This window comes from Manis javanica, chromosome 2 (genome assembly GCF_040802235.1).
Source record: "Manis javanica isolate MJ-LG chromosome 2, MJ_LKY, whole genome shotgun sequence".
Lineage (NCBI taxonomy): Eukaryota > Metazoa > Chordata > Mammalia > Pholidota > Manidae > Manis > Manis javanica.
In genome coordinates this window covers 85,098,324-85,112,393 of record NC_133157.1, presented here as the reverse complement: position 1 = coordinate 85,112,393, position 14,070 = coordinate 85,098,324, and the positions used below count along the sequence as shown (strand labels likewise).

At 48.5% G+C, this 14,070-nt stretch overlaps 1 long non-coding RNA gene across 1 annotated transcript; it reads right to left on the bottom strand.

Annotated features, from left to right (window-relative positions):
• Positions 1-2,485: 2,485 nt before the first annotated feature.
• Positions 2,486-11,411, bottom strand: LOC118967069 (uncharacterized). The gene is made up of 3 exons (XR_005053842.2): positions 10,979-11,411; positions 7,394-7,542; positions 2,486-5,681 (listed from the first exon to the last, which is right to left on the bottom strand). It is a non-coding gene; the product is annotated as an uncharacterized lncRNA (long non-coding RNA).
• Between the last annotated feature and the right edge of the window lie 2,659 nt (positions 11,412-14,070).

The window sequence follows — 14,070 nt, the reverse complement described above, 5'->3', positions numbered from 1 at the left end:
GTCAGATGATATATCCCATGGAAATTTACTGTCAGGATAAACAGGGAAGCGAGGAGGAACGAGAACCCATCTAGTCAAACCTCGTGGAGAAACGGAACCCTGCTCCTTGCCGGTCGGCACTCACAGCGGCTCTAGTGGGCAAGGGGTCTCTCAGGGCTGCCTCTCCTGATCAGCTCCTGAGCCCCCTCTATGTCCTGGTCCCTATTCTCCATACCTGCCCCCAGGCTTCTGCTGCCCCTCACTTCTCCCTCCTGTCCTCTCCGGGGTGTGTCTGCTTCTCCCACCCTCCACCAGCCACTTCGCTCTCCCTCTCCGTGTGCCTCCCACCGCTCTGCTCTGATGGGCTTGGGTTGGGGTCATCTCCCCAGCGTACGGCACCCCTTTGAAGTGAGTGTCCTCTCCGGCCCCTGGGGGAGGTCCCCTGCTCAGAGCCAGCTCCCAGAAGGAGGACAAAGCAGGGGAAGAGCCTGCCTACACTGCCCGCTCTGATGCCCCTGTCCTCGGAGCCCCCAGTGCCTCCTGGCTTTCCAGACCCGAAGCTCTCCCCAGTCTCACTTCGCCAGCTGCCCTGCAAGGAAAGAGAAGGGGGCAGAAGGAGAACACAAACAGCCACTTTAATCTTTCTAAATTGCCACTCAAAGCTGCACCTCCCTCCACAGTGGTCCCATGTTTTATGGTTGCAAGGACCCTACTTGCTCTGAGTGGGTAGAAGGAGGGAAGAGGAGGGAGCCGTGAGCTCTCTCTAGAAATGAGAGAACCTGCAGCCACCCTGCTTTGGATGGCATTAGAGAGGCATTTTGGTGGCATGCCCCCCTCCACACACACAGGCACTAGCCACCAATCCTTGTGCTTAGGCTGTCCCAAAGGCAGCTCGGTTTCTGTAGGACAGCCGTTCACAGCCAGGAGCCAGTCTGCTCTTCCCTCCCCAGGGGCTATTGGCAATGTCCAGACACACTTTTGAGTGTCACAGCTGGGGCTAAGCAGATACTGGCACCCAGCAAGTAGAGGCCAGGAGTTGCTAAATAGCCTGTGGTGCCCAGGACGCCCTCATAATGTTGAAAGTGCTGAGGCTGAGAAACCCTGTGCTTTAGGGAAAAATTTTTCTTTCCTATATTTTTTCCTCCCTAGGTCTGAAGGTAACAGAGAAGTGTGAAGGGGTGAAGCAACCTAGAAGCACGTTGGACAGGCTGAAAATCTCATGTCCACGGGAATGTCTGAAACATCTTTTTCTTATGTTATAGCAATGGGGGGAAGACATGGGTCATCAGGATGACTTAGGAAGGGAGAAGCATGTAAGCCCCCAGTGTCTGGGTGCCAAGCCCAGTCAGACAGATGCCATGACTTGTTTTTTTTTTTGTGTTTGTTTCTTGACTATTCCTCTATCCAGATGTAGAAAGGTCAGTCTGCTTCGGCCTAAAAGAACACCATCTTTCCTATCATATTCTGGATCTTATCGAAAGGTAAGAGCTTGCCTACAGCCTCAAACATGCCACAGAAGAAATGTAAAACATATTCAGGCTAAGAGATGGCCAGGGCATAGAAGCCCAGTAGTTTTGTCAAACTTCTGACCTGTCCACAGGGAACACATGGGCTCTCCTCCCGACAGGGCAGGTGAGCACACTGGGGCCAGCACAGCCTCGTCAGGCCAGAAGTCACTGATCCTGGTATTTCCCCATGGGCTCATCTCTGAGTAGGGCCTTCTAAGATGTTTTCAACACTCTGGGGAAGGCCTTGCAGTCATCTTTAATTCACAGGTGGGAAATCTAAGGCAGAGAGAGGTCACGTAAGTAGCCTGCTGCCTCACAGCTGTCTGACTTGATGTGACCGAACTTGACACTTGAGCACCAGGCCATGATGCTGATCAGCCTGGGGACCTCAGTCACTGGAGACTGGTACCTCCAGATTATTAAAGCAAAGCCATGCAAATGTGTTCACTGACTGAGCATCAGCCTGGAACCTTTGCACTGAGCCTTGGCTTGGCCCCGGGGAGAGCATGCGATGAGGTCCAACTCTCTCGGGCTGCTGTGCTTCATCCCCTCCTTCTCCCTCTCTCCACGTGCCTATGAAATGGCAAAATCCAGGTGCCACACCCAACCTGCATGACAGGATATAAATTTAAAGGCACAAGAAGGTGAGCTTGTTCCCAAAGACTCACACAGTAGTTTGAAGGAGTTATTGGAACTCGCAGTTGACCCCATCCCTGCCGTGTTGGCACGGGGAGGAACACAAGCATTTTATAAGCACGGCTGCAGGGGGAGAGGTGAGCTCACTTCCTGAAGGGAGTTCCTGTAGGGGGTGTCTGGGGGCGTCTGCTATGGGGGCATGTGTCTGCAGGGCCAGCCAGGCCTGGCTTTCAAACCTCTGAAACGGCCCACGGTATAACCAGGCATGAATATTGATTCAAATAAATTACGAATGTTTATAGACTCATTTATTTTATTCACACGCTCACTCCATGTAGTTAGCTGGGGACACAGCCATAGGGCCAGTCAGCTCTTGGATGCTGTAAAAATCAGTTGCTTTGAAATATTTGGTGGCCAAAAGGAAATCCAAGTCATTAGTCAAAATCAGAACCAAAATGACAGCAAATTGCTGTCAACTGGAGCGTTGGTGAGTCCAAGTCTGCGGGGTCAGACAGTGCCCAGTTCCCTGGGCTTTCAAGGACCCATGGAAGAGCAAACAGGGACAGCTCCAGGGCAGTCCAGCAATTATCATTTTAACAAATAGGGCCCTTTTCTAATATTCACATTCCTTTCGCATGGCCTCATGAAAACACAAACATTCACTCCATCCTCAAAAAATGCAGGCGCTCTGGGAGGAAAGAGTTACCCTCTCAGCCCTGGCCGTGTGGGGGACCCAGAGAAGGATGTCAGGTCCTGGGTGGTAAAGCTGATTGTTTCTGGCTCAGCTGACAAGCTAGACCACACTTCAGGGGCATTGTCATGCCCCGTTCCTGGGGCCACTCAGAAGGGGAAATTTCTTCTGCAAGAGACCCTTGGAGGCCCCCATCCAGAAGACCGGGCTTGCATGATTGGTGAGAGGGGCACAGAGTGACAGACCAGCCTACCTGCTCCCTGGTGGGAAGCAGGCTCACTGGGTAGACCTCAGGGTCTGCATATGACACAGGGGTCCCAGGGGCCCCTCCAAACAGGAGCCAAACTACAGTGGTCAGGGCCTGCCCTGCAGATGGAGACTTTTCCCCAGGAACCACATTTTGGAGAGGAAAAACAGGGGTTGCTGTTGCCCTATGTTTTGAGGACTGAAGTGCTCATACATTGTCTGATTTGTGGTTTCTCCTATCACTCCATTACCAACCCCAAAGGGAAATGGAATACATAATTCAGATTTCCTACATGTTAAAGCAAAACCTTATGTACTTCTTTACTGAAAGGTCACTGAAATTAACCTTAGCACTCTATATTTTTTTCTCTTACTGTTTCAGAAAATACTCTTACCCTGGAAATGTGCACTACAGGTTATGAATATTTAAATTAACACGAATTTACCTCAGTATTTTCTATGGGTTCTTTTTAAATATCATTGTCTGATCGAAACGAAAGTAAACTAGATAAAGTTTTGAGGACAGTAAACATAGATACAGGGGTTTTCACTTTATATTACATGTTCTACAATTTTTTAAAACAATGAGGTGGTTATGTAATATGAAAATGATTGTTTTTAAACAAAGGAAAAAGCAGCGATACATAAAATTTAAATACTTAAACACTTAGGGAAAATAAACAGTATTCCAAAGTTAGGAAGGAAGGGAGGAAAGTTTTAAAATTGTGTGACTATAATCCCCAAAGTACAGTTCTCAATAGTTTTTCCTGAAAGATCGGTCACTCTGGCATGTAACTCCTCTCAGAGTTAGGACTACAGGAGGCTCTGGGGTGCACCGCCCTGCTGCTGTTCACAGACGCAGCCCTGGTTTCCGTCGCTAAATACTAATGGAAAGGATCTGGACCTCTCTGGACACCGGGGGGGAAGGAAAGTGTCTAATGGAAAACTCAAGTGCTAATTGAAGAGAAAGTTGTAACTCTGAGCCAATTTAAGGGGGTAAAAATCAACACTGGGCTGCTTACATCAATGGAGTAGATACCGCTGATCACAGAACGGAGTGCAGCCAACAGGCATTTGAAGCCAAACGTCCAAGTAATGGATTTAAGTAAAATTATTCACCAAAACTCATTCGCAAACTATGCATTCAGTAGTGTTTCCTCTAATGGTACCTCCTAGCAAGACACTGTTTCCAAGCTTTACACGGAGAGATTCCGCATCTGCAGGTTAAGCGGGTGGTGGCCATCGTCCCTGCAGAGTACTCCATGCAGGAGGGGATGCACTTGTTCGTTAAGTTCTTTGAACATTTTTAACTTGGACTAATTGTTACAAGATTGATGGAAAGGCGTGAGTCTGACAGCAGGGTCCCTTTACGGTTTCACTCCTGCGTTAGCCTCCTGCCTCTGGACCTTCTGCCATCACACATCACAGTGGGCTGGTGTCTACATACATACACACACACATCCCATGTACCACATGCACATATGTACCACACTTACCACACATACACACTCTACACATACCCCACACATGCACACACATTACACATGCACACACATACCCCACACATGCACACACACATGCCCCTGTATGTCCTGGCTGCACAGGTAGCTGTGTGATCCTGTCAGGCTACCATCAGTAACTGAAGAGCCAATAAGCGCTTAACTTCCTCTGGGCCTCATTGTGGAGACGATTGTGCCCCGAGGTAGCCAAGTGTAACATCCTGAGTCACTTCCATGAGCACAACAAGACAGGGCCTCTCTCAGCTGTGAGGAGACAGGGCGGGGGGACGTTGTGAGTCACTGGGTTTACCAAAACAAAGTGGGCTGCATTCCACATGCTGGAAAGTGTGAGTGGCCCTGTTTTTACACTGTGCAAAAAGGGGCAGTAAACCTCAACAAAAAATGAGCACCCTTTCTGAGCATTTGTTAAAGCAAAATAAGTATTTTTTTAAGCAGAAGCAAGCTGTAATTTTCAATTTTTCTGGGAACTGCCCACAATTCCATCAGGAAGGTGAGAGTTAAGGCATGGTGCATACTACAAAGCTCTTAGGTAAGCTGGGATAGTTCTCCAGGATGTAGGGTCCTGGAGGAAAAAAACAGGTGGCAAACCATGCAGAGTAGGAGACCACGTATGTGGAGAGAGGACTTTACTCCAGCCACAGATACGTGTGCGAGTGTGCAGGAGAAGGACCTCAAGAACCCACTCCAAACCGCCAACAGTGTTCTACAAAAAATAACAGAAGAAGGGGAAAAGGAAGTTGGATTTACACACATAAGTAAGAACCACAAATGTCCCCAAAATGCCATACCTCAGTTGGCAGGACACGCTGGGTTTGGGGATTTTTTTAAGCTGAAAGGATGATTAGTAGAAAGCAAAAAGATGTAAAAGATTCCAAGAGCTGCATTTTAAGTCTCTTGTGGGTCCCCAAGCCCCATGCCACAGAGAGGAGCTCTGGGACCTGATGGCCACTGTGTCCCTGCAAGCAGAGAGGTGTGGGATCAGTGTGTCCAGGTTCCGACTCTGCCTCGGCCACTTCCTGCTGGGTGGTCTGAGTCACTGTCTTCACTCTCCAAGCCTTGGTTTCCCAGATTGTAGGATGGAGTCAAAATTGTCCTTAACCTCTGTGGGTAGAAAGAGTAACAGAAATCAACACCTCTGATGGCTGTAAGCTCTGATACAGGGTGGCTGTTCCAGAAACACTGGTTTTGTTATCAATGAACCCAGAATGCACAAGAAAACTCCCTTGGGCAGGATCACATTTCAAGCTCACAGATTCGCCCACAAGTCGTTGCAGAGCACTTCCCAAGTGCCAGACACTGCAGGCCTGCCGCCCCACCTTCTCCATCAAAGGACTTAGCAGCAGTCACAACACAGAGGAAAAGGACCTGGACCCTGAGAGGCAGAGTCCAGGCCAGACCTGGGGACAGGAGAGCAGGTCAGGCTTCCTGAGGAAGCAACACCCAAGACAGAAAAGGGCTCAAAGGGTGAGCACACATCCCAGAAAGAACTTGGGAGCAATAGAGGAACAGGTGCCTGGCAACGCAGCTAGGGCAGCAGGAGGCAGCGTAGGGCAGAGGCTAGCAAGGTGAGCAGAAGTAAAAGATCATTTACTCCAAATAAACCCTCCTGCCATCACATCACACCACACATGGGTTCTCCCAGCTGGGTTTAACGCAGCAGCCTGGTGCATGGCATGTGGAAAAAGTGGGGGGTGGTGGTCAGGGCACCTACACAGCAACAGAAAGGCAGGGCAAGGCAGGGCTGGGAGAAGCTTAAGCCCACAGATAAGGAAAAAGCCCAGAGTCCCCGAGCCTGTGTGCAAGCCCCAGGCAGGCAGGACAAGAGACCCCAAATGAGGGAGAACTGCCGCCACACTCTCCTTTGCAGACACCTGCAGGTCAAGGTCCCCCAGGCCTGATCTCAGCGGGTTTCTAAGGCAGCGCCCTCAGCTGGCCCTCGCTGTAGGGAAGCACCACAGTGATGGTGGAGCCGGGGAAGGGCTCCAGTTCCTTTCAACAGTGGACTTGGGGCACCTGGGTCAGAGGCCAGGGCCCCAGAGATCCTCCGGGGAGGATGTCGGCCCTGCTCTGGGGCAGCCAGGTGAGAGTGGAGGAGGGTGACGTCCTGGTCCAAAAATGAGGCTGGGTAAAGTGCAGAGGTGGGTCCACAGAACTTATCCCAAACTTCTCTGGGAATAGAGTAAGGCAATCAGTGTTTCTATCTTACCACTGTTTCCTTTTTGGCTGGATTGGAAAATTGTGGCTCACTGTCTAGTCTTCCTGTGTCACAAAGAAGGATCCATGGATTGATATGGATTCATACCAAAGTGGGTAACAGATTGAGGAATCCTGTGCCCAGCACCCCCACAGCCCTGAGGACTTTGAAGACTGAGGCAGCCCTGCGTTCCATCGCAGGACCCCATGCCAGCCCGCCCAAGGAGCAGCTGCCCCATGGAATGGCTGAGAGGGGTCCCAAGCTGCAGGGCCGCAGGAAGAGCAGACCGTGAAGCACAGCAGAAGCCACAGGGGCCAAAGCAAGCTGAAGCGACAAGAACCACATTCTGAGGAAGAAGACCATGTGAGCTGGATGGAGACAAGCTGGTTTTAAAGCACAAAGAAGAGGATGCAGACAGAAAAGGGGCTGACAGAGGCCAAGCAGCAGGGAAGGCAGATGCCCGGTTCTCCAGAGCTGCACCCCGGGTGCACCTAGGCCACCCACTGAAAGGCATGGGGTTCCACTCTCCTCACCTGCCCGAAGCTACCTGAAAGCCCCTGTTCCTGGGGTGCATGGGACAAACATATACCCGAGGGACTGGGCGGAGGTGGGCACTTACACCAACTCTCTGCTACTGATTTCTGAGGAGCTGAGTCAGCAGTGGTGCAAAGAATTCAGACATGGGGAACTTCCATCTGAATTTTATAAAGGCAGGCAGGCCATGGATTTCACCGCCTTGTGAACTTTGACTTTATATTGTGCAGGATTCTAGGAAAGAAAAATCAGACCAAAGGACAAGGTCCTACAAGCTAGAAATGGTTTACAAAGAATCATTTGTGGTAGATTAACTTAACACATTCGCTTTTCTAAAAGTGACATAGAAATTCAAAGAATTTCTGGTAGAATATGTTTCTATAAGAACTTTCTTCACCTTTGCTTCAGTGTGAAGTCATTCTTTAAAATACAGACTTTCAAATCCAATGCACCCTAAAAGGTGGTGAAATAGGTGCTACAAAATAAACCTTCTCATCCTCCCTTAAGTGTTACCTCTCCAAGTCTGACCTTCTCCAGTGGTAATATGTGACTTGTCTGCTTTCTGAAATTCCTCCTGCCAAACTACCACTACTTTCTGTTAGTAAGAGAACAAACTAAAAACATCTCCCCCAGAGAGCCCCAGCTACATTAGCATGGCAGTTTGTTAAAGATTCTCTTCTTTCTTCTCCTCTTTCTCCTCCGATTTCTCTTTCTTCTTTTTGAAGCAGCTTTCGTCAGCAGCTTATCTCCAGAAGCCGAGAAAGCTACCTATTAACTTTCAGCTATCTCCTATCCCCTGAACTCCCCGCTCCCCCAAGCAGGGAGCGGCTGCAAGTTGTTTGACCATTTTCAACAGGTCCCCAGGCATCCTGGCTATGCAACCCAGCCCTGATCCTGGTTTTTGCATCAAAGCTGCTGCAACTCTTTAGTGACATTGGTTTAGGGTAGGAGGATGTGTCAGAACTCAGAGCTCCTTAGAAGCTGAATGATGAGGAAGACATAGGAAAACAGGGACCTGGACTCCTCTCTTTTCCATCTCAGTAGCTTGGATCTTCACTGGTCTTACTCTTCTCTATGTTTCTAATCAGATCCAGGATTTCCATGGCCAGCCATGGGCCCAGCCTCAGAGCTGCAAGATGAGCCATTACACTTGATCAGGCTCCTGGTTCAAAAGCTTGAAGTGATCGGTTAGACATTCCCTGTCTATCTCAGGGAATGCAATTTCTGGGGCGGAATTGGGATATATAATGATACTGTCAAACTAGGTATCAGACTCAGCCTGGAGGACCGGTCATGAAAGTATTGGTATTTTCAACCCTCAAGATCTTTCCTGGTTGGTCTCCAGTTGAAACCAATCACTGTCCACGTAGTGTTCTCGTCATATCAGATGAAGGAATGCAAGCACCCCTTCAACAGTGCCTCCACAGTGTCAGCCCTGGGGGCTCCCAATCGATGGGTGTGACTCCGCAGCCATCTTGGATCCAAGAGTTTTTTAAATCTCTGTGTTTTCCATCTCTGGTATTTTTTACTGGTTCTTTCTTAGGATTTCCATCTCTCTGCTTATGTCTGTTCTTGCATGTTGTCTATTTTATCCATCTCTGGCATATTAACTAATCATAGCTGTTTTAAATCCCCAGTCTGATTATTACAACTCCATGGCTGGTCCTGAGGCTTGCTCTGCCTCTTCAAATTGTGTCTTTTGCCTTTTGCTGCACCTTGTCATTTTTTCTTGATAGCCAGACACGACTTCCTGGGTGAAAGGGGTGCTGTAAACAGGCCATTAGCGATGTGGTGGGCTGTGGTGGAAGGGGCAGCAACAATTAGGGGTCAGCCTTTTATGAGTCATGCCTCTGCACTGTGAACTTCATCAGAGTTTCTCAGTTCTTCTGCCCATCAGGTAGGACAGGATGACAACAGTGGGCTGGAGTTGGGTATTTCCTTCCTCCAGTTGGGTTTGGGGCTCTGGCAAATCTCAAAATGGTTCTTTTCCCCTGCCAGACAAGGGAATTTTTCTCTGATGCTGACTTTCAGAGTCTGGTCACTGCCTAGAGGGAAATCTCACAGAATTTGTGGAGGCCCCTGAGGCTGGGTCCCTGCAGAGACTTGTCCACATGGAGCCTCCAGAAATTTGTCAATTTCAGTTCCTGTTTTCCAACCTGGCATCGGTTCCCACAGCATTTCTGCCCCAGTGCGTTGGGACTCCCTGTATACACCCGTCCGTCTCTTACATCTTGGGAGCAGTTTGTCCTGTGTCCTCCTTTTTCTTACAGATCCCAGGAGACTTGTTGATTTTCTAGTCTGTTCAGCTTTTCCCTTGTTAAGATGGCATGAGGCTTTCAGCTCACCACAAGTGGAACTGGAAACAGAAAGTCCCACTTGTGTCCCCACCACCATCCCATGAAAGACTTGGAAGGCAGCAGTGAGCAATGGAAGGTGGCACTAGTGAGGGCAAGTGGGACCTTCCAGCAAGCATGAAGATGGAGGCGTTTGCTCTGTGGTAGCAGCAGCCAAGGGTCTCCTCTCGGGTCCCAGTAGCGCATGATCTGGTACTTGGCAGTGGGGCAGCGAGGTTTCTGCTAGAAAGGTCTCGTGGTGTGGGGGGCATTTCTTCTGGTGGCTTATTCTAGTATCCAAGCTCAGTTCCCTGGCCTTTTTAGAAATTCTGTTCTAATTGCTCAAACTAGCTGAGTGGATTCTGTTGTTTGCAATCAAGAAAGCCTGGCTACTGCAAGGTTTCCAGGGATAAGGCAGCAGGCAATGACCACACAATCAGTTCCTATATCTCTCCAGTGCTCCCAGGTGACCAGACAAGACTCCAGGGCACTTGAAAGATGATTCTGATGGGCCAACTGACAGACCTGAGCCTAATTTTTAAAACATACTAGATAGATTAATCTGAAAAGGTGAGAATTTCCTCACCAGCTGTAGACCAAAAACACTTTTGATGTTTTTGTGATCACATGAGTATATCTTGAAGAAACTGATCATGTCCTATATTTTATGTAGGAAGTCCACTTCAAATGGCCTCAAAATAGTTAAAATTCTTTTAAGAAAAAAAGACATTTGAAAGGAAAATGTTGTGTATTCCAGTTCATTAGTACAGAGTTTAAAGGAAGTCTTTTTTCTGCCACTTCTATGTTTCTGAATTACAATTTGTATTAGATTTTGACATAATATTTTGACATTTCATAATTCTACTCCTCAAAAAATAATTGGTAAGCAATTGCATTTGTTCTGAGAGCCGCATCTGGATCTCCTATCTGCCATATCAGGGCAGCCTGCCCTTATTTAAAGCCTGGAGGTTGATCTGGGTCTATAGGTTTATGTAATTAAAAGAACTCATTCACTAATTTATGCACAAAAACCCAGAAGCTCTGGATCCAGCATACAAATAGTGAATAAATAAGGATAATGGTGGAAGGGGATAAAAAGAAGTTTGTGAACAAAAACTAGGAGATTTATCTTAAGAGTGAATATAGATGTCAGAACTGCAGGAGCATGGGGGTGGAGTAGGCTTTAAGCACTATGAAAGGAATGTGGTGTCGATAAAAAAGATTTCCCCATCTTAGCAAGTGACAGCTCCTTTCACCCAGTTTCTGAAGCCAGAAACCTTGGAGTCATACTCCCCATTGTCCTTCCCTCACTCCTTATAGCTGCCCCATCCCCATACCTCTCGTTTCCACCTCCAGCCTGATTCTTGAATCCAGCCGTATCGTTCCAGGTCTGCTGGCAGCATCCTAGTCCAACCGAGTATCATCTCTGGCCTGGCAGTAGCCTCCTAACTGGCTTCCTTGCCTGACCTCCTACAAGCCATTCTCTCCGAGAAACTGGAGTCATCCTGTAGAAGGGGATGGCAGACCACACCCACCTCCACGCCACTCCAGGGCACTGCCTGCCTCGCCAGGCTTATCCCACTGCCATCATGCTTCTGCCAGTTCAGAAGCATGCCAAGCTCGCGTCTCCCTCAGAGCCCACCCAAGAGAGTGACTCTCCCTGGGATTCACTCAGGTCTGAGCTGTTGCTTTTCAAGCCAGGCTCTCTCTGACTTCTTCTCGGCACTTCAGCAAACCAGATGGTGCCAATCCACCCCACCACCTTCATTCTCTCCCAGCCCCAGTTCTTTTCCGATGAAACATCTTATAATCAGTAATTTTATACTTACTTGTGTCTGCCCTTGTTTATGTCTCTCCCCAACTAGACTTCAAGCTTCTCCAAAGTTAAGCTCTTCCCATTTTCATTCACCATTGTGCCCTAGGACCAAGCACTGTGCCTGGCACACAGCAGGTTCTTATATGCATATCCATTTTGATTTTCAGACAGATCAAGACGTTGTTTAGGATATTAATTCAAAGTATTAATTTAGCAGGAAGCAATAGAGGCAGTTTAGCAGGAAGCAATAAACTTAATTCAACAAAACTCCAGTTGAAAACAAATCTGATCAGAGCCTCCATAAACTGGGGAGAAAAAATTACAATGAATTGCATATGAACCTTGCTCTGTGGCTATTTACACCTACCAGGCTGTGAAGAGATAAAGGTTCTTAAAGTCGGACTTGGAGTAAGCAGCCCAGAACACCACTCGCAGAATCTGCTAAAGGAGATGAGCACACACAGCAATCCCACCCTTAATGTGTGAGCAACAGAAATGTGTGCAGCAATGCTCAAAGCAGCATTATTCAAAACAGCTCTGAACTGGAAGCAATCCGGCATCCACCACAGCAGACTAGATGCAGAAACTGTGGTTCAGTCATACAATGGAACACCTACAACCACAAGCAGGAACATGGATGAACTTCACTAACATTACCATGAGGAGGCAAAGAAAAAAATCCAGATGCCAAAACTACAAACTGTATGATTCCACTTCTGTAGAAATAAAAAAAAAAGTCTTACTTAAACTGTGGAATTTAGGGATACATCCTTAAATGTCTCCCAAAATGGAAATGCACCCGTCCTAAGGAAGAGCAAGGAAGCAATTGCCATAAGATCAGGGTAAGAGTTACCTTTGTTTTGGGGTGGGATGCAGGCCCTGGAAACTGCACTTTTAACAAAGAACCTGACAGATTCTAATGTAGTCCAAGCTTGAGGAAATAAACATTGACAACCTCATATCTGAGAAGAGCGTTAAGGGACCATCCAAAAGCTTACCCTGATCCCCAGTGTACTGCTTCGGCCTGATCAGCCCAGGGTCTTCAGTTTCATTCCTTCAAGCCATCCTCTGATCCAGGCATGGTGCCCATCGGTGGGGCACAGAGTTGCCAAGACAGCTCAGAACCCAGCAATGGTTTCATTGTCAGGCCGCTGTGTCTGGGGGGGTGGGGGTATCTCCCTGTGCACCAGGTGAAATCTCAACTGGGACCGGCAGGGTTCTTGACTTTGAATGAAAAAGAATTCTCAGGCAGGTCAAACGAGTGCAGGTTCGAAGGAATTCATTAGAGTGAGAGCAGCAGTGATTGGCAGCAGCCGTGCAGGCAGCAGAGCGTGAGGAGGAGCAGGGGGAGGAGAGGGAAGCTCGCTGGGCCTCAGCACAGGGCAGATCGCTCGCCAACCTAGCGTCCTGCTCTACCTCAGTTTAAACTTGGAAAAAAAGTGAGGGAGAAGCTCAGAATTGCATTACAGTGTGACTAGGTCAGGGCTGAGTGTCTCACAAGAAAACTGACCATTGCAAATCTTACCTACATTTGATCACTTTCCTTAGCATTTAACTGATTGGCTGCATGGCCATCACTGGGAGCATTGTTGGTTATCTGTCATGCGCCAAGGACCATCATTTCACAGTGTGGGATACAGGAAACTGGGCCCAGTCCTGACACAAGTATTAAACCAGCAAACACTCACATCCACTGTAACTGCACCCTGCTGAAAAGACTCCAGTTTTCTAGGAAGACACATGGCTAAATGCAAGCAGAGGGAACAAGCCAGCCTACCATCCCCTTGCCTTCTCAACAGTAGATTTCCCAGAGCTTTCTCTCTGGGCAGCACCTCCTGGGCCTCAGATTTCTCCCAGATGCCCTCCCCAACCCCTCACCCCCAGGGTGCTGTGCTTGACTGACCCCGATGCCAGGAGGCTGCAGCTCAGCTTCGCATGGCTCCATGCTGAGGTCACCATTGAGAACAGTCACCCGTTCATCAGACAGACTTTCCTCTTAAAGTCAGGCCCCATCCCTGAAACTACAGGCCCAAGAAGCTGTGTTGTATTGTGTTATGTTGTTTAAGGCCCCAGAGATCTGTGACATGTGCACATAGTGGGGTCTCCCCTTTTCCACTTTTTTGCTACTCTCCCCCTCGAAATCTATGAATTTTTGAGAAGCTACACGGAGGAATCCTCCAAGGGTGACTGAAACCAGACGTGTTTGGGGTGCATCTGGAATCCCTACCTTTCTTTTCCTGAACTCAGTGGGCAGCTGTGCCTGAAAGCCCCTGCTCTGGTGGTCCCACCTGCAGCCTGGAATCCCTTCCCCCTCCCCTCCCCTCCCCCACCCCAGCCCCCTCTCCCCCCTCCGTGTGCCCCTGGCCATGTTATTTCGAAGTCCTGTATTTTAACCTTCAGGCTTTTATCTACAGCCCCTTAAGCAAAGGGGGGCTGCTGGAAGGAGTGTGTTCTTACTCTGAGCTTTAAAGTCAGGGTGGGCTTTGGGGAAAATAATCAGGGGCACTTTCCTTCCCATTACTTATTGAATTTGGGAAGTCTGTGGAGGAAAAAGAATTACACGTATGCAGGCATAACCTCGTAACACATTTTCCAAGGATCTCAAATGAAAAA